Here is a 23,589-nt window from a genome sequence, read left to right on the forward strand (position 1 = left end):
GTAGTTTGTTGAGGTCCTGGCACTCTTTGGCAGAGACCTTGTGAGACTGCAGCTCCCACTATGATTCCCTTTAACTGCCATGGGAGTCTCTTATGGCATCCTGGAATTCGCAGTTTATGAAGAGTTATCTGGAATTCCCTGCCAGGAAGTAATAGTGCCTCACCAAGTTATAAATAGAGTGCAGCTATGACCTGCATCAGAGTGCAATAACTAAGTAGTGTGAAGGGTCCCTTAACATAATTCCAGTTTCTTTTAAAGAGCCACACATGAAAAGCCCAGCTTATGAGAATGCATCCTGTTGTAATGGAGCCTGTTTGATTTTCTTGATCTCATTCTTTGTTCGATTTTAATTGATCTGGCAATCACTACGGAGCAGTCTATGTTGGAAATAACAGACACATTTGAAAACAAGATATCTTCAGTAGCTATCATGGGGATTTTTAAAGCCCGAGAAGCAAACAGTTACATTGCAGCCATGTGTTAAATTGTCCCATCAGCTAATGGAGTCACTTAACTAGTTTCCCCAAAAGGAAGTCTCTAGTAAAAACAATGGAACAAAAACATAAAAAGGTAAAGGTAAAGGTTTCCCCTGACGTTAAGTCCAGTCATGTCTGACTCCGGGGGTTGGTGCTCATCTCCATTTCTAAGCCGAAGAGCCGGCGTTGTCCATAGACACCTCCAAGGTCATGTGGCCGGCATGACTGCATGGAGCGCTGTTACCTTCCCGCCGGAGTGGTACCTATTGATCTACTCACATTGGCATATTTTGGAACTGCTAGGTTGGCAGGAGCTGGAGCTAACAGCAGCCGCTCACGCCGCTCCCGGGGTTTGAACCTGGGATCTTTCAGTCTCCAGCTCAGTGCTTTAACGCACTTCGCCACCCGGGGTTCCCAAAAGCATAACTTATATAAAATGAGTGTGTGCTTATTTATATAAAAAGTGCAAATTTAGAAATAATGTCCAAAATTGAAATATAAGGAAAATAGTGGCTGCAGTTACAAACATGTAACCTAGAGTTGTGGCTGGTTCATGCTCATGATCCCTATGTATTCAACATTGCAGTGGCGCAATGGGTTAAGCCCTTGTTCCAGCTGGATTGCTGACCTGAAGGTTGGGTTGCTGACCTGAATGTTTCCAGTTCGAATCCGCGAGATGGGGTGAGCTCCTGTCTGTCATCTCTAGCTTGCGGGGACATGAGAGAAGCCTCCCAGCAGTATGGTAACACATCTGGGCGTCCTCTGGGCAGCGTCTCTGTAGACGGCCAATTATCTCACACCAGTAGCGACTCACAGTATGTTCTCAAGTTACTTCTGACACGATTTTTTAAAAAGTTCAAAAAAATTAAAGCATCATAAATTCCATCCAGGCTAATGTACCAAACAGCAGTTGCCCCAAGTGACAGAGGTCTGTTCTCCTGTCGATCAGGAAGCAGCTGAATTATGTTTCCATCTCTCCTCCCACAAGCAATTTCCATTTTGAAGGGGATCTTGCTCCTGACTGTTGTGCCAGAGTGTATGTACATACTTGTGTGTGTACATAAATTCACCATAAAACCAAAGATGAAAAATGCTGCAACACTTTAAACACACACATACACGTTCCAGGGATGAGAAGGCTTGTAAAATATGGGCAGATAAGTTTAAAGTATTTTTGAATTAACTTTTCCAAAACAGAAGTAGATTGCTTTGAGCAAGTGAACAGATTATAGATAATATCTTTTCATAATGTGCCTGGCAGCATTGCAAACAACCTCTCAATTGGCTCTGCAAAGTGTAAACCTAGAATTCCCCTCCCAAGATTTAGAGGAAAAAGCAAATACAAGTACATAACAAAATGCAATTTAATTACTATGTAATTACATGTACAGTTTTGTATTCCCTATTCATATTTTTGGTAAAAATTAACATCTGGCCTTCAAATGTTTTCTTTCCCCAACCACAGTCAACACATGATTGACTGAAAACGTTCTTCCACACAATGAACAGAATTCACAGATGGCCATTAGTGATGGCACCAACTTGGATGGCTTTAAAAGAAGTGTGACAAGCCAACATTTCCACATCTTCCTGTATGCAAAATGCTTAAACAGAGAATGCTGCTCAGACATGTCAGTCAACAGGAAACACCAAACTCTATATCTATGTAACTACCAGATTGACTCAGCCTTCCAGAACATATGTGGTTGAGTGAACAACCAGGTCTTTTAAGGCTATTGATTGGGCAGTTCGGAATTTTTTAAAAAAAATAAAAATAAAGAAATACAATGACAAATACCATAACCTCCCAGTGCATTTGCCTTGTCTGGAGGATCCCTGTGGTAAATATATAGATTTGAGAACTGGAATACAATAGGAAATACATTTTACAGAGCAGGAACATAAAATAACTGTTCTCTTAATAAGCATTTGACTCTTGAACAGAACTTTGAAAAGTTACTCCTGTGAATGACAGTTTTCAGAATTTCCCAACTACTGGTCATGCTGGCTGAGGAATTTTGAGACTTGAAGTTCAAAAAAGTATTATTATTATTATGTTTATTGTGTTTATTTACACTCCACTTTTTCTCTCCATGAGGAGACTCAATGTGGCTTACATTAAAAGCATTTCAATACAGTTTAAAATCTACAAATATACAAATGTTAAAATCAAATTAAATATCAATTTTATTTTTAACATTCACAGTTAAAATCCATAAAAACATATTAAAAGCTAAAAACCACAGCCCCCCCCCCGACTTAATCTTTAAAACCACCTTCTTTGAAAACCTTTAAAAGAAGGTTTTAGTCTGCCGCCATAAGAACAGCAGGGAGGGTGCCAATCTGGATTCCAGAGTTGAGGGGCAGCCACTAAGAAGGAAGGCCCTCTCTCTCATTCCACCAACAGAGCTTGAGATGAAGTGGGACTGAGAGAAGGGCCTCTCCTGAAGATCTCAGGGCCCAGGCAGGTTTGTACAAAGAGATGTGGTCTTCCAAATAGCCTGGACCTGAATTGTCTAGGGCTTTAAAGGTCATAACTAGCACTTTGAATTATGCTCAGAAACAAACTGTCCGCCAGTGGAGCTGCTGCAACAGGGAGGTTGTTTGCTCCCTGTAGCCAGCCCCAGTTAGCAACCTGGCTGCAGCTCTTTGGAGCAGATGAAGTTTTAGTTGGCCACTACAAATACCTGGGCCTCCAGGTTCAGAGCCGAGTCCAGGATGACCTCCAAACTGCAGAGCTGTGTCTTCAGGGGGAGGGTGACCCCATCCAGCACAGGCTGGATCCCTATTCCCTAATCTGTTTAGTAATCAAATGAAGCAGAGAGTGTTTTATGACTGGGACATCCGTAGAGATACCAAGGTGCTTGTTTATAAAGCCATTGTCCTCCCAAGCCTGCTCTACGCCTGCGAAACGTGGACAGTCTACAGACGTCACACTCAACTCCTAGAGCATTTCCATCAGCGCTGCCTCAGAAAAATCCTGCAAATCTCTTGAGAAGACAGGCGGACAAATGCCAGCGTGCTGGAAGAAGCAAAGACCACCAGCATTGAAGCGATGCTCCTACGCCATCAACCCCGCTGGACTGGCCACGTTGTCCGAATGCCCGATCACTGTCTCCCAAAGCAGTTTCTCTACTCCCAACTCAAAAACAGGAAACGTAATGTTGGTGGGCAGGAAAAGAGATTTAAAGATGGGCTTAAAGCCAACCTTAAAAACTGTGGCATAGATACTGAGAACTGGGAAGCCCTGGCCCTTGAGTGCTCCAACTGGAGGTCAGCTGTGAACAGCAGTGCTGCGGAGTTCGAAGAGGCACGAATGGAGCGCTGAAGGGAGAAACGTGCCAAGAGGAAGGTGGATCAGGCCAACCCTGACCGGGACCGCCTTCCACCTGGAAACCGATGTCCTCACTGCGGGAGAACATGCGGATCAAGAATAGGTCTCTTCAGCCATCTACGGATCCATCCCCAAGACAACAGAAACGGAGGACCATCATCTTCGAACTACGAGGGATCGCCTAATGAATTAGTAACCGTCTGTTCTTTTGATTTACATATTATTGTTTTGATGAGGACAGTTTAGAGAAATGTCTGAATCTCTCTTCTGTGGGAAGAGCACAAGCATGACCAATCAACCAGGTATGGATTTTGACACCGATAGAAATAGTCACAAAAGGAGTTCAGTGGCTGAAGGAACTGGTTTTACGTGACTCCTTTTATTCTACTTGGAATGTTTTCATTACTTCTGTGAATCAAAGAACAGAAGATAAGCATCACCATCTTTGGAAAGATTGACATTGTTGAAGTATGGATAAATGGCATTGCTCATCAACTTTATCTAATACAGGTGTGTCTTGTTTTTTGACAGCCTGATTTTCGATGACCCGTTCTTTCGACATTAACCAGAATCACTACCCTCTCCTCTATCCATTCTGTCTCTCTTAAAAACTCACCAATTAAAAATGTCCTTATGAAAAAGAAGATGGATCATTGTTGTAGTTTCATTTAGATGTACTTCATTTGCAAGCCTTTTTTTTTTAACTTATCCTGGCAGCTCCCCTATCCATTCCTTGCTCTTCCTCTTCTCCCATCCCATGTGATCTAACCATACATGCTGGTTTCTAATGCTCATAGCAATCTTGCCACTGTTCAGCTGTCTTAAAGACAACATTCAACATCTTTACAATATATGTGTTGTGACAGTACTCTGTTCCCTAACCTGTTAAATAAACAGGGAATGCCTATACATACAATGGACATTCTTCGTACTCTTTTAAATAAAGACTTGTATTGATTGACTGTGAAGCTGTGAAATTTATCACATGAAGTCGCTATTCCTCAGCAGTTGTGCTACCATAGGTATCAGATACATATTGGATATCACATCACATTCGTTTGTGCAGTTGCAGCAATTTGTCAATCCATGGTCATGCAAATGCACTTCTGCACTTCTGCACATCCTTCTCCAAGTTTCCAGTAATGTTGATTGTAAAACTACATTTTATCTTGTTTTAGGTTCATTGCCACCTATATGGGGAGACCTTTTGAAGTCTTATTTTTTAATTTTGACTATTTTGACTTCTGAGGTGCAAAAATCCATGGAAGATTGAAGCTCACTGTCATTGGAAGTATAGCTTAGTGCAGTGGTTTTCAACCTGGGGTTCCCAGATGTTTTTGGCCTTCAACTCCCAGAAATCTTAATAGCTGGTAAGTTTACCTGGCTGAGATTTCTGGGCATTGTAGGCCAAAAACATCTGGGGACCCCAGGTTGAGAACCACTGGCCTAGTGAACTGTTTTTCTTTACAACCTCTCTTCCCCATTATGGGCAATAAAAATGCTGCTGCTCTAGCCTCAGGTCTCCAGCTATGGTGAAATAAAAACAGTTTAAGAAATGAGCTATATCCCCTTGAAGAGAATGTCACAGATATTGCAACAGTCCCTATCTTGACTAAATATGAGGCCCTGCGAACTGATAATCCCCTCTTCTCATGGAGATAAGCTCTTCAGGAGAAACAATCTCTTCCCTGAAAGAAATATCACAACCTGACTGGAAGCCCTTGGGAGATAACCTAGAAAGGCTGTTAGAAGGAAGACCTTTCAACAAGGGTCAATATAAACACTTCTGATACAGAATTTATTGCAAAACAGGGTCTGATAAAAACACAAACAGCAATAGATATATGGACCAATTGCTTCTGCAAACAGGAAAGTAGATCTGTTAGTATAATCTGTTGAAGAACTTACTCAGAAGCATTTGGATTTTTCATCCAAATTTTCAGTTTAATTTAAGAGACGTAACCTATAACTAATTTGGAACTGGGCCAGCCTCTGATAGGAGATATGAAGTCTGTTATCACAGATTGTTCTGGATACACACACATAACATACTTCTTGACTCAAATTTTACAAACCGAGTCCAGAAGTATTGTGGGCATCTCTAGATCCTTCAGTGTAATTCTATGATATGTTTCCAGCCCTAGTGAAAAGGGTCCCACTATTATTCACAGTTTCAGGTATCCATGGGGTTTTTCAGATACAGGGATTATCCTGTATATTGCTATGAAAGAGCCAAAGGCTTTTAATTAAAAATGCTTGGATCTGGGTCAGAACCATCTTCAATCATGCTTTCATGTTTGTATATGTGTCTTTGAGTTGCTAATGGTCTTATGACAACCACCCAATGAATTTCATAGAGTTTTCTTAGGCTAGGTGTTTCCAGTTCCTTTCCCTTGAAATTTAGCCTACAGCATTTGTTGGCTCATACAAATGTAATTAAAAGGCAAGATGCCAGTTACAAAATTTTTGTCTTAATCCCTAATCTTACTTCTGCTAGACAAACAAGATTCAAGGAAAAAATCTACATGATAGTAGATAAATATTTTATGTAAGATCATTCTTCATCTGATAGGCCTATTGCCATATCGCTATGAGGTTCTCTGAAGGCTATAGTAACATGTGAATGTATCAAAACAGAGTCGACTTTCAGTTAACTGGCAACCATGGAGATTTGTTTGTGGGATAAATGCAGTTTCTGGTTACTATTAAAATAAGCCTAGGTTATATGGCATTGAGTCTACACTGCCGTATAACCCAGTTCAATGCAGTTAATTTGCAGTGTAGATAGAGCCTAGGAGTCTATTATACTGTGTTTCATTGAAGTACTCTTTCTCTAGAGTTATTTATTTATTGTGTCAGAAGCGAACCAAGGATACAGTTGTAATGTGTTTAAAAACTCAAAGTTTAAAAACTTGGCATTATACTAAATGTCCTTTGACCAGTAGCTGGCCACTTGAAGTGCCTCTGGTGTGGCTCTAAGAAGGTCCTCCATTGTCCATGAGGCAGGGCTCAGATTACATCTTGTCAGGACCCTGGCTGCAGAGCACCAATAACCTTACACAGAGGCCAGTCTCTATCTAATATCTTTATTAAAGAAATATATAAAATCAATAAAAACAAGTGAAGAATATAGTTCAGAAGCAGACCTTTCAGATGAGGTCAAATATAGTCCAGAAATGTATTGTCCAATATAAGATATTAGAGTTCAAAGTTTTAATCCACTTGACCGAAACACACACTTTGCCAAGCAATAGTGTGGGAAAATAACAGAGTCTTTAAAGTCCAATGAAGCTTGACAACAAGGCTGGAAATAAACTTGATTCTTGACTAGATCCGTGACTGGAGGCAAGACGAACATGAAGCATGAACAGAGTCCGTGGTAAAACCGTGAGACAAGGCAAGGCTTGAAGCTTGATCCGGGAAGCAAGGAACTGAGATTACGAAATCCACACACGATCTCTCTCCTCAAGCTGATCAATTGACTCCGCAAAGAATCCCTCGCGCCAAACACCTATATTGGGTCTCGTTTTCCCGCCAACAGAACTCTTTCCCTAGAGAACGAGAAGCGAAACCCAACTCTGTCCAGATGCATGACTCCTTAGAATTTCCCAAGGGAAGCAGACCTAATCAGCCATTTGTTTGGCAGCGATTCTCAGGCTTCTCCGATTAGCCTCCCTGACTCCCCTGTCTTTAGAATAATTTTCCCTCCTGGAAAATGGGGGGGAGTTCTGCCCAAGGCCTGTTTGGCTGAATTCTTGAGGGCAAACATCAACATCCTGCAGGTGAAGAGACTCCGGCTCTTGCTGAACCGGCGAAAACCCCATGTTTTCCTCTTCGTCTGCCACAATAGTACTAGGAACAGGACTACAAGGCCCATGAGTCATCACACATCTCTAGAGTTGCTAGCATATGTTTGTTATTGTATCAGGCTGCTAGGGGTGGTGTGAGTGAGATTTGGGGAAGGGAGGGTTGTATTGTTTCTAAATGTTTTAAATGTATTCAAAAAAAATTATGCTCCATGACACAAAAATGTAATTGCTTCCTAATTTTATATTCATATTTTAATTTAATGCATTTGCGTTGTTTTTAATTGTATTGTGTCGTGCCTGCTGTTAGCTGCCTTGCATCCTTATATATTGGGAAAAAAGTAAGATGAACATAAAATTAATTAATGAAAATAATTTATTAATGGCTTAGAATGCAAGCATAAAGTAAATGGGTGCCATAAAGTTATGCTAGAATTAAGTAAGACATGATCATATATACACACACACACACACACATACACATTATGAATTTAATAAAATTCAAAACTATATGCTAATTGCCTTTGTAAGAAAACATGAAAGCTTCTCAGAAAAGTAAGAAAGAGTGAAGCAAACAGAAAAAATCAGTAAATTAGAAGTTGATTTTTAAATCAACTTATAAATCCATTAATTCCTTTTTAAATAATACATTCCTCAAAAATATTAAATGAACATAAGCTTCAATGAGGTTCAAAATAATAATAATAATAATAATAATAATAATAATAATAATAATAATAACAACAACAACTTTATTTTTGTATGCCGCCTCCATCTCCCCAACACGGACTTGGAGCTGTTCCCAGGGGGCAAGCCCAATACAAATCACATAACATCATAAAATCAAACAGTTAAAACAACAAGCATCACATTTAAAAACAAATTAAACAGGTCATAGTTTTAAAAAACAGAATTGAGAGCAGGAAATATAAACAATCATCCACAGCATTAAAAAGTCGAATATGGACATAAATGGGCAAACAATCAAACTGATAAAAAGAGTGTCTATATCTATATGCTGGCATTGAATTGGAGATAGGGTGAGATAAAAAATAAAGTATTATTAGACTTTTACCTGAGACTCTTTCCTTGAGAGGATTCTTAAAGGGGCAGGGAGGGGGTGGCAAAAGAGGCTATCTAGACCCCTCCCCACAAAACTATACACAAATTGTGAATTCCTTCTAACTAAAAAGGGACTGAAATAGGGGAAACAATGAGGAGTCTCAGGGAGGCATGACAAGAGATAGTATTATCTCAAGGATACTAATCAAATTGACAAGTCAGAAACTGAACAACAAAGTCCCGTTCCTGTGCTCCCCAAGATTAGCAAAAGAAAGCAGCTTTGTCTTCTTTATAAAATATATAAAAGTAGCTTTGTTTACAATTAGTTTTTCATAATCAGATGGTCTGGGGGGAGGGGGGAGAAAAAAAGAGTTTCTGGTTAGAATGATGCAGGGAATTGGTATGAAAAAACAAACAAGCAGGAAGTCAGCAAACATACAAACTAGCAATTAGTATAGGTATGCCAAGATTGCAGATTCTAATACAGTTGCCCTGCAGTGACTGATGGTAAACTGTCAGAACCCTGCTACTAGAGCCTGTATGTGGCTCTGAGTTTCAGGGTCACTGACATTGATAAGACACCTGCGTCTCAGGACTCGGAGAAGAAACGGCTGCTGGACTTGGCGGGGAATTTGCGCGGGGTTTTACTGAGCGGGAAGAGACTTTTCAAATGAGGGGGAGGGTATATAAAGGATGGTTGGCCGGAGTCTCCCATTCTTGGCTTTTCGGATGTTTATGTTTCCTGCAGTAAAGTTTCTGGTGATATCACAGAGAGTCTCGTGTGTTCATTCAGGAGCGGCTGTGGTGAGCTGACACTAAGCCAAGAATCTAGACACCATCCCGCCGTAGCGGTGAGGTGTAACATGCAAGTGGAGGATGAAGAACTCTTGGGCGCAGGAGGAGGAAGGTCGGGAAGGGCCACTCCCGAGCCGGACGCTGAGTTCCACCAACTGGCGGCCCTGGCGTCATCCACCGCTTATTCCCAGCCAAATGGGGTAACCCAGAGGCGTGGAGTGGTGCGGGGAGACAGCACCGGAGGAGAGGAAGGTTCACCTTCCCCAGGCCCACAAAGGATGGTGTTTCTGGAGGAGAGGATGTCGGCGATGGAGACCACCCTGGCAGTAATGTCGAGGGCGATGGAGCGCCTGGCGTTTTTGGTGGAGCCAGAGAGAGGAAGGGAACTTCGGGCTGGCTCAATGTGGGACGTGAGCGTGGGAAGCGGCCAGGGCTTTGCAGACCTCCCAGCACCGAAGGGAAGGGAAATGCGAAAGGAGCCCGGCGCCCAGCCCAAGACCCAAACAAGCCTGACGCGGGTGGAGGAGAGTGACGACGAAGGGGAAAAGCCTCCGAGAATCCCGACTACGCTCCCAGCTGAGACCCTAGTGCCCCTGGCGAATGCCGGGCGTGGCACAGGGCCAAGAGAAACAGCAGCGGGGCCCACTGGTCCGCAAGGGGGCTTGCGACGGGCGGAGAATTGGGGATTGCCACCACAGGGACCCCTACCGAGACGAGAGGAACTAAGGATCGAGTTTGGGGGAGAGTCCTCTGAACTGGATTTTTTCCTTACCACGGTGAGGGGCTATATGGAGGACAATGCTCACACTTTTAGAACGGAATCCAGCCGGATACGGGCTATTGGCGCAGTGTTGAAGAGGGGAGCGGCTAGCTGGTACGTTCAGCTGCACGCGCGGCGCGACCCATGTCTGGGGTCAGTCCGACGCTTTATGGGGGCCCTGGAGACCCGTTTCCGAGATCCATTGGAGCAGATCCGGGCGAGGGAGAAGTTGAAGACCGTCTCCCAGGGGCAGAGGTCGGTATCTGAGTATGCGGAGGAATTCCAATGCCTCGCCGAAAAGGTGCCGGAATGGTCGGCAGTGACAAAGATGGAACTCTTCAAAGAGGGGCTCAGGCGGGAGATCCTCTCCTGGGCGGTGCATCGTGATGAGCCTGACACACTGCGCGGATGGATTCAGCTGGCGGGGCGCGTCGAGACATCGCTGGCCCAGGCGAGGAGGCACCGAGGAGGGCTACAGCAACGGCCGCAGATGAAAGAGGGGAGCCGGAAGGAGGGATCAGCCCCAGCCGGGAGGAGAGCGGAGCCGACAGGGAACGTGAGCGCCAGCAGGAGTGGCTGCTTTGTGTGCGGCCGGTTGGGCCACAGAGCTGCCGAGTGCTGGCAGAGAAAAGGGGAAAGCGGAGGCCAGCCCAAACCAAGAGCCGTGGCAGGAAAACGCGCCGAGGAAGAAACACCGATGAGGCACCATTCGGGGGGGTTGGTAAGTCAGGACAAAGCTATGATAGTGGTCCCCATTCAGCTTGAAAATGGCAGCAAACAAGCAACCTGCAAAGCGTTTGTGGATTGTGGATGTTCCAGGAACATCATTTCCCCTGAATTAGCCGAGGGATTAGGATGCGAAAGAAAGAACCTAGAATCCCCAATAGCATTTTCGCAGTTGGACGGATCCACAGCATCAGGATCGTTAGCTAGGTACAGTGCCGAAGAAGTAAAGTGTAAGATAGGGAGTTGGGAAGGAAAGGTGTCATTTGTGATATCACAAATAGCCAGCTATAATGTTATACTAGGCATGCCGTGGCTGGGGCAGGCCAACCCGCAAATCAACTGGGAGGATAAGAGCATGATTTTCGGGATGAGTTTGGAAGAAGGGAGCCAGGAAGTTGAGAGGGAGCCGGGGAAAAGGGGGGAGGAAGACTCTATCAGAATAGCAGAACTGGCAGATAAATTACCCCCAGAGTATCGGGATTTTGTGGACGTGTTTGACGAGAAGGAAGCAGACAATTTCCCACCGAAGCGGAGAGTTGAAGTGAAAATAGAGCTAGTCCCAGGAGCAGAGCTTCCCAAGGCAAAGATATACCCGATGTCGGCTAGGGAAAAGGAGGAACTGAGAAAGTACATTGATAAAAACCTAGCGAGAGGTTTCATAGAACCTTCGAACTCCCCTTTAGGGGCACCTGTGTTGTTTAGGCGGAAAAAGGACCAAATGCTGAGGCTCTGCATTGACTACAGGGGCCTGAATGCAATCAGTACTGTAAATAAATACCCTCTACCCTTAGTGAAGGACTTGATCGCCCAGTTATCGGAGGGACAGATATTCACTAAATTGGATTTAATTGAGGCTTACCATAAATTGCAGATCAAACCAGAGGACAGGTGGAAGACGGCCTTCTCCTGCGCCTTCGGATTATTCAATTATTGTGTGCTCCCATTCGGTTTATGCGGGGGAGGGGCCGCGTTCATGCAATTAATCAACGAAGTGTTGCATCCATTATTGTACAAGGGAGTCTTTATTTTTTTAGATGACATATTGATAATGTCTCGGACCAAGGAGCAACACGTAGAACTAGTCAGGGAAGTCCTACAAAAGTTGAGGGAAGCGAAGCTGTATGCGAAGCTTGCCAAGTGCGAGTTCAATAAAGACCAGATAGACTTTCTGGGGTATAGGATTTCCTCCCAGGGAGTGGCGATGGACCCTGCGAAGGTGGAAGACGTAAGGGGGTGGGAAGCCCCCAGAACACGGAAGCAGCTGCAATCCTTCCTGGGGTTCGCAAACTTCTATAGAACATTTATCAAGGACTTTGCGCGCCTCACTTTGCCATTAACGGATTTGTTAAAGACTAAAGGCAGGGGAGAAACAGCCAAAGTGAAGGCCCCAGGGGCCAAACTGACCTGGACAATAGAATGCCAGGAAGCTTTCGAAGCCCTAAAAAAGCGTTTTACTGAGGAGCCTGTCCTACAGCACCCTGATATGTCTAAGGCCTTTGTACTACATTGCGATGCGTCAGACCGGGCATATGGGGCAGTTCTGCTGCAGAAAGACGAGGGGGGGAACCTGAAGCCATGTGGCTATCTGTCGAAAAAGTTTAGCGATACAGAAAAAAACTGGCCGATTTGGGAGAGAGAAGCCTTAGCGATTCTGAAAGCACTAGAGTGCTGGAGACACTTTCTGGAAGGAAGTGGAACACCGTTTGAGGTGTGGACTGATCATAGAAATTTACAGTATCTGAGATCCCCTCGTAAACTATCAGCGAAGCAGATTAGATGGGCCCAATATTTCAGCCGTTTTGATTTCAGACTCAAGTTCTTCCAGGGGAAACACAACATACTCGCTGACGCTCTCTCTCGGATGCCTCAGCACGGGGGAGGAATTCAGGAATCTGAGGGGAGCCTTTTCCTAGATAAGCAATGGGGCCTGGCAGTACTGACTCGAGCACAAGCAGCCAAAGAAAACAAACACACTGCCATTTCCACGGGGGGAGGAGAAATATGGGAGGAAGAGTTGAAGCGAGCATATGGAATGGACAAATGGTTACAAACGAACAAAGAACAGGGAGAACTGTGTGGGGATTTGGTGTTTGTTAATAAGAAATTGTATATTCCTGAATGTTTAAGACAAGAAATGTTAAGGAAATGCCACGATAACAAGGGTGCAGGTCATCTAGGCCCCACCAGGACTATTAAACTGTTGGCCAAACAATGCTGGTGGCCCGGAATGAGGAAAGACGCCAGGGGGTACGTCACGCAGTGTGAATTATGTGCAGAGGGCAAGACACCACCTGGGAAGCCCCAGGGGCTATTGCAGAAGGTGGTGGAGCCCATGAGGCCATGGGAATGTGTGGCAATGGATTTTGTAGGCGAACTACCCCCCAGCAGAGGCCACAGATACATTTGGACAATATTGGACCTATTCTCAAAACAGGCACACTTTGTGGCCCTGCCAAAACTCCCCTCGGCTGAAAAGCTCGCTGATTTGTATGTGAAGCATGTATATCGCCTACATGGGTGCCCCGACAAAATAATTAGCGACCGGGGAGTCCAATTCACTGCAAAATTTTGGGGAAAATTCTTACAGCTGTTAGGAGCGGAAAGGAATCTGAGCTCGGCTTTTCATCCCGCGACCAACGGGGGGGTCGAACGTACCCAACAGACACTGTGCCAATTCTTGAGGATGTACACCAATTATAGACAGGACGATTGGGCGGACCTTCTTCCGTTTGCTGAGATGGCTTTTAACGGGGCCGTACATTTGGCCACAGGTCGTGCCCCATTCGAAATAGTATACGGACAGGAGGTGGCACCTTTCCCCAGGCTACCCGAGTGGAAGGAAGGAGAGGGCCAGACCGACAAGGAATGGCCGGCCAAAATTAAGCAAGGGTGGCAGACCGTGGTGGAGGCATTGAGGGAAACACAAAAGAAGTACAAGCTCTTTGCAGATCGTAGACGCCGAGAGGGGGACAAATTGGGCGAAGGAGATCTGGTTTGGTTGAGCACAAAAAACCTGAAATTGGGGTTCCCATCTAAGAAATTGGCTCCACGCTATATAGGGCCGTTCAGGGTAGCGAAAAGAATAAACGAAGTGACCTATGAGCTGAGGCTACCCAAGGACCTAGGAAAGGTACACCCGGTATTCCATTGCAGCCTGTTAAAAAAGTATAAAGGAACTCTGGACAGCGGAGAACAATAGTTGTGTTTAATCTTTTCCTTCCAGGACGAAGGGGAGGAGGACGCCATGTCAGAACCCTGCTACTAGAGCCTGTATGTGGCTCTGAATTTCAGGGTCACTGACATTGATAAGACATCTGCGTCTCAGGACTCGGAGAAGAAACGGCTGCTGGACTTGGCGGGGAATTTGCGCGGGGTTTTACTGAGCAGGAAGAGACTTTTCAAATGAGGGGGAGGGTATATAAAGGATGGTTGGCCGGAGTCTCCCATTCTTGGCTTTTCGGATGTTTATGTTTCCTGCAGTAAAGTTTCTGGTGATATCACAGAGAGTCTCGTGTGTTCATTCAGGAGCGGCTGTGGTGAGCTGACAGTAAACTAGAGAGAAACCTTCTCTGAGAAAAGAAAGGAGACAAAGACAAATAGTTCCTGAAGAACTGATATTTGGGGACTGTGAGACATTCTTAGCTGTGCAGATGAGAATGTCACAGAATGGCATGTAATTATCGGTGGAGTTCTCTGTAGGTCCTCTTCCAGTCCTACTACGTGAGGGTTAAACTGTTTATTTATTTAAATATCCCCTTTGTCCTCTTCGCTTCTCCCCTTCCAATTAAATGAATCAAACATTTTTGTGTCTCTGTTCACAGACACCCCTGGGAGGCTCTCAGACGCAAGCTTAAACCAACTCACCATCTAAGAGAGTTTAATCTAAACATCTGCAGCCTCTACACATTCTGCCACCCCTAAAGTGTGAACATCACCTACTTCGCCTTTTTGCCATCTTGCCTGATAAACACTTCTGGATAAGCCAAAAGCTTGCACTTTATTTTGTGAGTGTTGAGCTGGTCTTATAATGTTGATATTGTTTTAATACTAGTTGGGAGTATGAAAAGCAAAGTACATAATGGGTTCTAGTTACCATTGGACTCTTCCTCTTTCCTTCTATGAAAAATGTGACTACTTTATGCTGAAACATTTAGATCAGAATGAAGACTCATGAGGTCTAGATCCCATCATTCCTCATTGTTGGATATATCTGATTAGAGCTGCTGGGAGTTGCAGTCCAAAACCAGCTGGAGAGCCACATGAGTCCTGTACCTATTGCAGTGGCAACAATTGCGATCTAAATATGCATAGTTGAGAAATTCAATGAACATGCTGCATAAACATAATATTATTATTACATTGGCAGAAATCCAGTTGCCCATGGACTGTAATGCAGTAATTCTACTTCTTCCAACACATAGGAGAGAATCTGTCCCTCAAATGGATTGCGGAAATTTTCAAGCCCATTTTACACTCAAGATTTAAAGGAGGTAAATCACTCAAAACCACGTCTTCAGGCTTCAGCAATATTTTAAAAGTAGCATAGGAAAGCTTTTAAAAAGTAGGTACTATTGCCACCTATTGCTATTGTGAATTAGAAACTTTACTTGTGTTGTACACCAAGTAGGAGAATTGATCAATTCTTTTGATGTTGTCAAACTGGAATTCCCAGCATTCCTCACTATTGACTATGCTGGAAGTTGCAGCCTGGCAACATTTGGTAAGTTCACATGATTTTGTTTAAAATTCGTTTGCTTTTGAAATTTGTAAGAAAACTCACAAAGTGTACTGCTTTCATTTAATGACTAACTACAATATTTACATGTTTTGAAAATCTGTTCTCTAAAAACTATACATGCTTCTTCTTGATGCATCTTTGTACCTTCAATTCATTTCCAACTTATGGTGACCCTAGGATGAGCCTACCATGGGGCTTTCTTGGTAAAATATGTTGAGAGGGGGGTTTCCTTTACCTTTCTCGAAGTGAGACCTGTCCAAGGCCACAAAATAGAGCAAAGATTCAAAACTTGATGTCCAGATGCATCCAAATATGGCTATTGTATTCTTTTTCAACAGTTAGGCCTGTTATGGTCCTATTATGCCTGGATTGGATAATGTTTTACTGTAACAAACAGTTTGCTCTTAGTATACCTACTTGAAGGAGGAAACTGCAGAGTGTTGGCATCAAGGGGATGGAAAGCAAGTACCAACAGTTACTGTGGTAGATTTGGTGGAACACAGTCATAGCACTATAAGTCACTTTACTATAAATGTTTTTTCCCCCTTTTATTTGTATATTTTTGTGTGGTGCTCTTCCTGACACCTTCAACTGGTTAGTGATGAGTGTTTCTGTCTGGAATCCTAAAATAAGGGACTATCCTAAAGCTTGAAAAAGTTACTTCTTCAAACACAAATCCGTGTACCCACCCAAGGTAGCCCTGCTCCATTAGGCAGACTGGCTTAGCACCCCATATGTGAAATTTGCACTCCTAAATATGGATGATAGATGAATAGCTAAAAGCCTTTTATAATTTTAACCAATGCAATCTATGCCTTGACAAACCTCATCGTAATTGTAATGTAATTTAAGGTGCGCCAATTTTCTGACATTAAATCTTTCATGTCATGAACTACTTTTGGCAAGAGAACTTAACGCTGCAGGAAAAAAAATGTGCACAGTTGTGCTTTGTTTGGTAATTTCCAAACATCTGGACACCTGTTTTGAATTTACAAAATTGGATTGGGTTCAGCTCATCCTGAAGGCAGAGAAATTATCATCTGAATCCAGCTATGATAAATTGACTAAATAATAATGTATGCAGAACTGCAGATGTTTTCTTTCCAAGAGAGGTAAAGAAAATGGTTGCTAGTAATTGGATTATCGACAAACTCAATTTACTGCTTTTTAAAGATGTGAACTTTAATTGTTTGGTAGTTAAGCCTAGTTTCCTTGTAAAATTGTAGCAGATTTTCATTAACCGGGTGAGACTCTTATACAAATGAGTGGTTTTTCATACAATAAACACTGTGAAATTGCGGAGCATAATGGTAAAACAGAAGGATCCAGTTAATCTCACACTTACTTCAGAATCCATTGATTTTTTTTTTAAGGAACAAGGTTTAGAACCAAATTTAACATATACGATGGAGCAGTGATTCTCAACCTGTGGCTCCCCAAGTGTTTTGCCCTACAACTCCCAGAAATCCCAGCCAGTTTACCAGCTGTTAGGATTTCTGGGAGTTGAAGGCCAAAACAACTGGGGACCCACAGGTTGAGAACTACTGCCATAGAACATCCCAGGCATATATCAATATTCCCTCAAACAGTTACAGAATGCTATTCCCTTATAATTAAATAACTAATAATCTTTCACACTAGGAACAAAGGGAAAGGGCTTTTAAATATGTTTAATTAGTATTTATTTATTAGTGTTTGCCTATGGTACATGTGCTTAGGTAGCATAGGGTACAGCAATTTTACATACTTGAAATAAAAAATGAGTTTGATCTATTGAATACTGCATATATTTCAATCATCCTTGAGATTTTCTCCAATATTGAAACGATGGGGGGGAATTCCTAATACTCTCGGAGCCAACTGTCTCTCAGGGTCAGTGGTGGGCAGCAGAGTTTTGTTTCTTGGCTTAAAATTTTTCATGGATTTTACACAAAACAGAGAGAAAAGAGGGGATTGGTGCTTCTTTTTGGTTCTCTCTTGCTTTTCACCACTTTACTCAGAGAAGGGGATGGTTCCTTTCTTTTTTAAAGTGCTTACATTAACCTGTGGATTTTTTTATTTTTTTTGTATCAGGAGCAACTTGAGAAACTGCAAATCGCTTCTGGTGTGAAAGAATTGGCCGTCTGCAAGGACTTTGCCCAGGGGACGCCCAGATGTTTTGATGTTTTATCATCCTTGTTGGAGGCTTCTCTCATATCTCCGCATGGAGCTGGAGCTGATAGAAGGAACCATCCACACTCTCCAAGTTGACCCAACAGGTGCTTCATGGGATAGACCATGCAGATCCAGAAGAAGTTTTTATAGTCACTTATGGATCCACCGCCAAGACTCTACTTCTGAAAGACAATCATACTGGGCCACGAGGGATCACAGATGATGATGAAGAAGAAATTGATCCAGGTTTTTCAGCTTGACTTTTTAACAAAATTTCTACACTGGTGCATAAATATATTGAGTACTCCCCAACAACATACTTCCTCTACTCCCAGTTATACCACACTTAGAATAATACAAAGCATAGGCAGCTATAATAAAGAGACAGAAAGAAACTTGCCCTTTAGCAAAATATCATACATGAATGATGTCATTCACACATATTCCAGACAGTCCCAAAGCCTGTGATTTTCAGATATGAGAAACTATACTTTAAAAGATGGGGAATCTCATCATTTCACAATGATGCACCCCTGGGCTGCAGAGTCATCTCAAAACCACACTGGAACCCTGGATTATAAGCGAAGCAAGTTGTTTATTGAAGAATATATGTAAGCAATAGCAAAGCAAAGTTCAAAGTCAAGGAAACAAGGTTTAGTCCATCAGGTATAAGGTACTTGAAAATCTTGAAGCAGGGGTCCATGAAAATCAAACACAAGAATAAACTTCAACAAGGTATTAAAATTAATCCAAGGTACAGGATCTAAACTGGAACAAAGAGCAGTGTCTTTAACTGGAACAAGGGATCCAAACTGCAAGCTTTCAGAAACAATGACTTAACAATCCAAAATCCCCAGAAGCAATAACAGGAACTGGAACAAAACTCAAGATACAAGGCTACAGGAACTTGGCATGAAAGACCACAGGAATATGAAACAAGATTCCTTGAAACAAGCATGAAACATGAGTCCATGAAACAGGAACAGCACTCTCGGTGAGCAAAGTTACCATCTCTGAAAATCTCCTTTAGAAGTGGCTCCTCTTAAAGCTGAAATCAAGACCCCTTTCTGTGGGAAATTTGCTCAAAACCCTTTCTCATTAGCAACCATCTGCTCCTTCTCAAAACCTCCCTTTCTTGTCTTTGTTGACATATTGCTTTCTTTCTGTCAACCTCATTACTCTTATCACAACTGGAATGCTGATCTGCCAAGGGAAAACTCGACCTTGACTCTCCCAAGGAATGCAGTTCAAGCTGCCTGCTTGAAACCATTGTCTGCTTACTCCCATAATCCTCTGGAACAAACTCAGGCTGTCCAGGAACACCAGTTCCCATACAACTCTAGCTGCATGGGAATCCTAGGCCCCAATCCAGATTCATCTGACAGGTCAGGTGCAGATACAATCACAGGCTGAACAGGCCCAATGTCAGGCTCACTTGACAGCTCCAGATCCCATCAGATTTTGAAAGCCATGCAGGGCCAGTCCTGGTTAGTACTTGAATGAGAGACAATTAATGAGTCCTGTAGGCTATATTTTAGAGGAAGGAACCGGTAAAACCACATTTGAGTATTTCTTGCCTTAAAAACCCTATCAAATTCATGGGGTGGGCGCCATAAGCCAACCAGCAACTTGAAGGGGGGCTCACAGGACACAATGGTAATTTCATGCTTTGCTAGCTACATCCGTTTTAAAAATCAGAAGCCCATATGAAGCAAAGCTCTATGGTTTTCTCTAATGTGATTTCTGTAGAAATGAGATATTCTGAAACAAAGGATATGAAAAGAATTTCATATTTTAATTTTGAAATCTCCAGCTTCCTACATTTCTATAATATTCCTGTGATGTCTGATTGTAATACAACTCTACAGTAATATAACCTCTTTCCTGACAGTGTAACCACAATTTTAAAAGGATTCATATCAAAGAAGCCAGAATACAGAACTTCCAAAGTCATCTTATGTATCTGCTCTCATTTCCCCCCCCAACTTCTAGCTATTCAAAGGGGTCTTTGTTTTCTGATTTCTCCCTTCTAATTCTTTGTACTAAGTTCCCTTTGTTGTTTTTGCAATAATTTTTCTTCTACCTTGCAAGATGCTTCATAATCCTTACTTGAAAGTTAGTATGTTAAGATAATAATAATCAATTTAATTACAAAACAGCCTTTGAATTGCATACTTTTTATAATGTGGTTGGAAACAGCATAATTGTTGTTTTTGTTTCAAGAACCAATTTTAATGGTTGTTGTATGAAGAGTTGTGCCAATTCTTGGAGGTTTGGAAAAGGATTTTTCAGGTGACTATCTAGCCCTTGTTAGTATAGCTATAGGTCTTGCTAGTTGGGCGATCCTGGGAGTTTTAGTAAAAAGAAGTAAGTTCTTCAAGCTCCAAGGATGTCAGATTGACAAAAGCTATCCTCCAATGTCATGGTGCTGTGCAGTTTTGTAATGATATCAATTTAATACTCGATTTTAAAAAATGTTCTTAGTCTTACCAATCTCCTTAATAAAAAAATTATGCGGCATAAATATCTTTGTTCTCTTCTAGGCGAACTAGTGAAGAGGAAAACAGTGGGTTCTTTATAACTCTGCTGGATTTTGCTTCTAGGACATACACACACCCTGTGTGGCTAACAAAATCCATGGATGTCCAAGTTCCATTATATACAGTGGCATAATGAAAGGGTTTTCCCTTATAAAAATGGTAAAATCAAGGGTTGCTTAGTCATCTCTGGGTGGACTGAAGAGTTGGGAATTGAGAGCAGGGTGATAGCTGACCAATACAGAGTCTCTCCTAAAAGAAATGCATCCTTTGGAGATAGTACTGGGGGCAGATTATCCATATGAACCACCACTATGTCTTAAGTATCAACAGTGCTATCATACGATGTTTAAAAGTCTGCATATACCATAAAGAGAGACAGGGCCTTCTCAGTGGTCGCCCTTTATCTATTGAATTCCCTCCCCAATGAAATTAGATCGCCCCCCTCCCTTCTGTGCTTCAGAAAAAAACTAAAAACATGGCTTTGGGACCAGGCTTTTGGTCAATAATGGAAGCAGTGAAATAATAGACTATAAATTAATTTAATGATAACCTGGACTGGCCCTGGAATATGACCTGGGTTATGTGATTTTAATTCTTGTTTTAATGTTATGTTTTAATTGGTTGGTTTTAATGTTTTTATTTACTCATTGATGTATGTCTATATGCGGCATTGAATTGTTGCCTTTGTAAGGCTGCCTCGAGTCCCTTTGGAGTTGAGAAAGGCAGGATACAAGTATGGTATATTTGTATATGCATATTTATATATTTTGCATAGCTTTTGAAATATACTCAGAAAATATGCTGGAGTTTCCTAAGGTTGACTGTGTAAGCCCGCCTTCTGAAATGAAGATAGATATCAACACACTCTAAGCAACAGCAGTATCAGCCACCAATGTCTTCATCTGGTCACTTAAAGTGCCTTGATTAGATAGTTTACAATTCTTTGATTACCATTTAAACATGCAGGAAAAGATTGTACCTCCCTCCAGCACCTCTGTAATGGAATCCTAAATATCTTCCCACAAGGTATCAAAGAACAGCCTCATTAACTGTAATTACAAGTCATTTTGAATTAAAGGGAAGTAAATAACATGTATATCCTAATGCTCAGCTTTCACTGTAGGCTGTGTTTGCGTAAATAAAGTGAAGACAGGAGAACAGAAATCTGTGTTGCTATGATTGCAAAGGGCAAAATCAGAGAATCCAGCTCTGTTTCTTTCTAGCAGAAAATGCTGGTCTCCTTTCCTGTGGGAAATGTTTCTGTAAACATAGATGGCACCAGGGTGGTCAAAATGTTCCACCCTGTGCAGTCACCTCATATGGTCCCCCATAGTGTTCCAGTTGTGTAGTTTTCATGCTACTTATATGCCACACTAAATTATTGTAAGGTTTGCTTAGAAATGTATTAATTTTAGATCAGTCTGTTCTTAGCATGGCGGGTGGGAAAATTAACAACAAATTATTAACTCACCTCCTTTAAAACAAATACAAGGCTGGTGGCCTGGTTGTGAATTATGGTGATGTAAATCAGATTTATACCATGACAAACTCACTTTTATGGTCATCGTGTAGCTTGGAAATCTTTTATGATCACAAAACAACCATTTCCATGTTTTGAGGGACAGGTGAGCAGGGATGCATCCAACTACTGTATTTTCATGTGGTTGGATGGAGTGCAAAAACACCATATGTCTCTGTAGAGAGGGTACCTTCAGGAGAAATATATGATATGTGTATATCTCTTGATGTAGAATCTGTTTTCTGTGGATTGCTGAATGAAAATGCATTATGGATCACATTCAAGCTACTAGAGAAATAAATAAATAGTAAGATTGCAGATTATTTGACACTTGTTACATACAACATAGCTTCATAACTCATCTTTTATTTTGTAACTCCGGGTGCTGTTGTTTTTAACTATGAATATGTTTTGATGGATTTTAACTGAATTTTTTTATTGCTGTTTGTGTTTAATTCTGTTTCAATGTTTGCATATTTGTATATTTTAAATTGTATACTAATATTTTTATGTCTTTGAGTCCCCTTTGGGAGAAATAAAGCAGAATATAAATGTTGTTGTTGTTGTTGTTGTTGTTGTTTAATTGTAAATGTTCAATCTTTATTTTCTTCCATTGTGATATTGCTTTTGTAGCTTTTATTCTACTTTATAATATACACATACAGAATTCATTCAGGTTTCATATATACCTAAAAGCATAGCCTGAGGGTAATTTTATGCACAACTTATTTAAATAATTTTGTACATGAAACTAAGTATGTGTACAGCGAACACTTAGAAAGAAAAGGTGTCACTATCTAAGCCACCATCTAGACAGTTTTGGATTATTTTAAATTTTGGATTTCTTGAGGATAAAGGATGCTCAACTTCTGTGTCTGTATGTGCCGGTGTGTGGTTGCCATCACTGATACCAGGCTAGAGAGGCTATGGAAATAACTTTATGATGTTTTAACTTAGGCTATTACATTTACACAGAGATAAAAAATATGGTAAGTTAAGATCTTTACAATATTCCTGCTAAAATGTGCATATCTTCTAAAATGGAATCACTTCTGATTGTCCATCCAAAGACATAGAGGGGTTATCTGAGTTAGTCCAATCCAATCACTAGCACCTATACTGAATTCCATTAATGACAACACAAGATGTGTCAAAATTACCGATTAAACTATTGTGACACAACTGAATCCTCCCCCAGACAAGGTTCTGTCACCCCCAACATATACCCCTGTAGTTTGTATAGAGAGGAAAAGGAAATTTCACATTTAGGAAAGATGTTCAACTTTATATCGCCTGAAGTCAACAGGAGACCTGAAGGCGTAGGTGTTTTTCAATGGAATTCATTTGCAAGATTTGAAACAATCAAAAGCTTCAAACAAAACATCATGACTTTGTGGAATATGAAAACTGGATCAGCACAAGAAACTTGAAACCTAATCCAGACAACAACAAACAACAACAACAGCAATAATAATAATAATAATAATAATAATAATAATAATAATAATATATTTTATTTATATTCTGCTCTATCTCCCCGAGGGGACTCAGGGTGGATTACAGGTAGATATAAGGCAAACATTCAATTCTGTTATACAATTGACGAAGACAGACAGTACATAAACAGAGGCAAGGCTTCCGTCTTTTTTCATCTCCGGCATCTGGAGGCTGTAGTCGAC

At 41.8% G+C, this 23,589-nt stretch overlaps 1 long non-coding RNA gene across 2 annotated transcripts; it reads left to right on the top strand.

Annotated features, from left to right (window-relative positions):
- The first annotated feature begins 582 nt into the window (after positions 1 to 582).
- Positions 583 to 22,466, top strand: LOC134297369 (uncharacterized). 2 transcript variants are annotated; one of them, XR_010004084.1, is made up of 3 exons: positions 583 to 1,157; positions 14,781 to 14,963; positions 17,771 to 22,466. It is a non-coding gene; the product is annotated as an uncharacterized LOC134297369 (long non-coding RNA). The 2 variants fall into 2 exon arrangements; XR_010004083.1 differs by lacking the exon at positions 583 to 1,157 and having other exon boundaries at positions 14,672 to 14,963.
- The last annotated feature ends 1,123 nt before the right edge of the window (positions 22,467 to 23,589 follow it).

Source organism: Anolis carolinensis, chromosome 3 (genome assembly GCF_035594765.1).
Source record: "Anolis carolinensis isolate JA03-04 chromosome 3, rAnoCar3.1.pri, whole genome shotgun sequence".
NCBI lineage: Eukaryota > Metazoa > Chordata > Lepidosauria > Squamata > Dactyloidae > Anolis > Anolis carolinensis.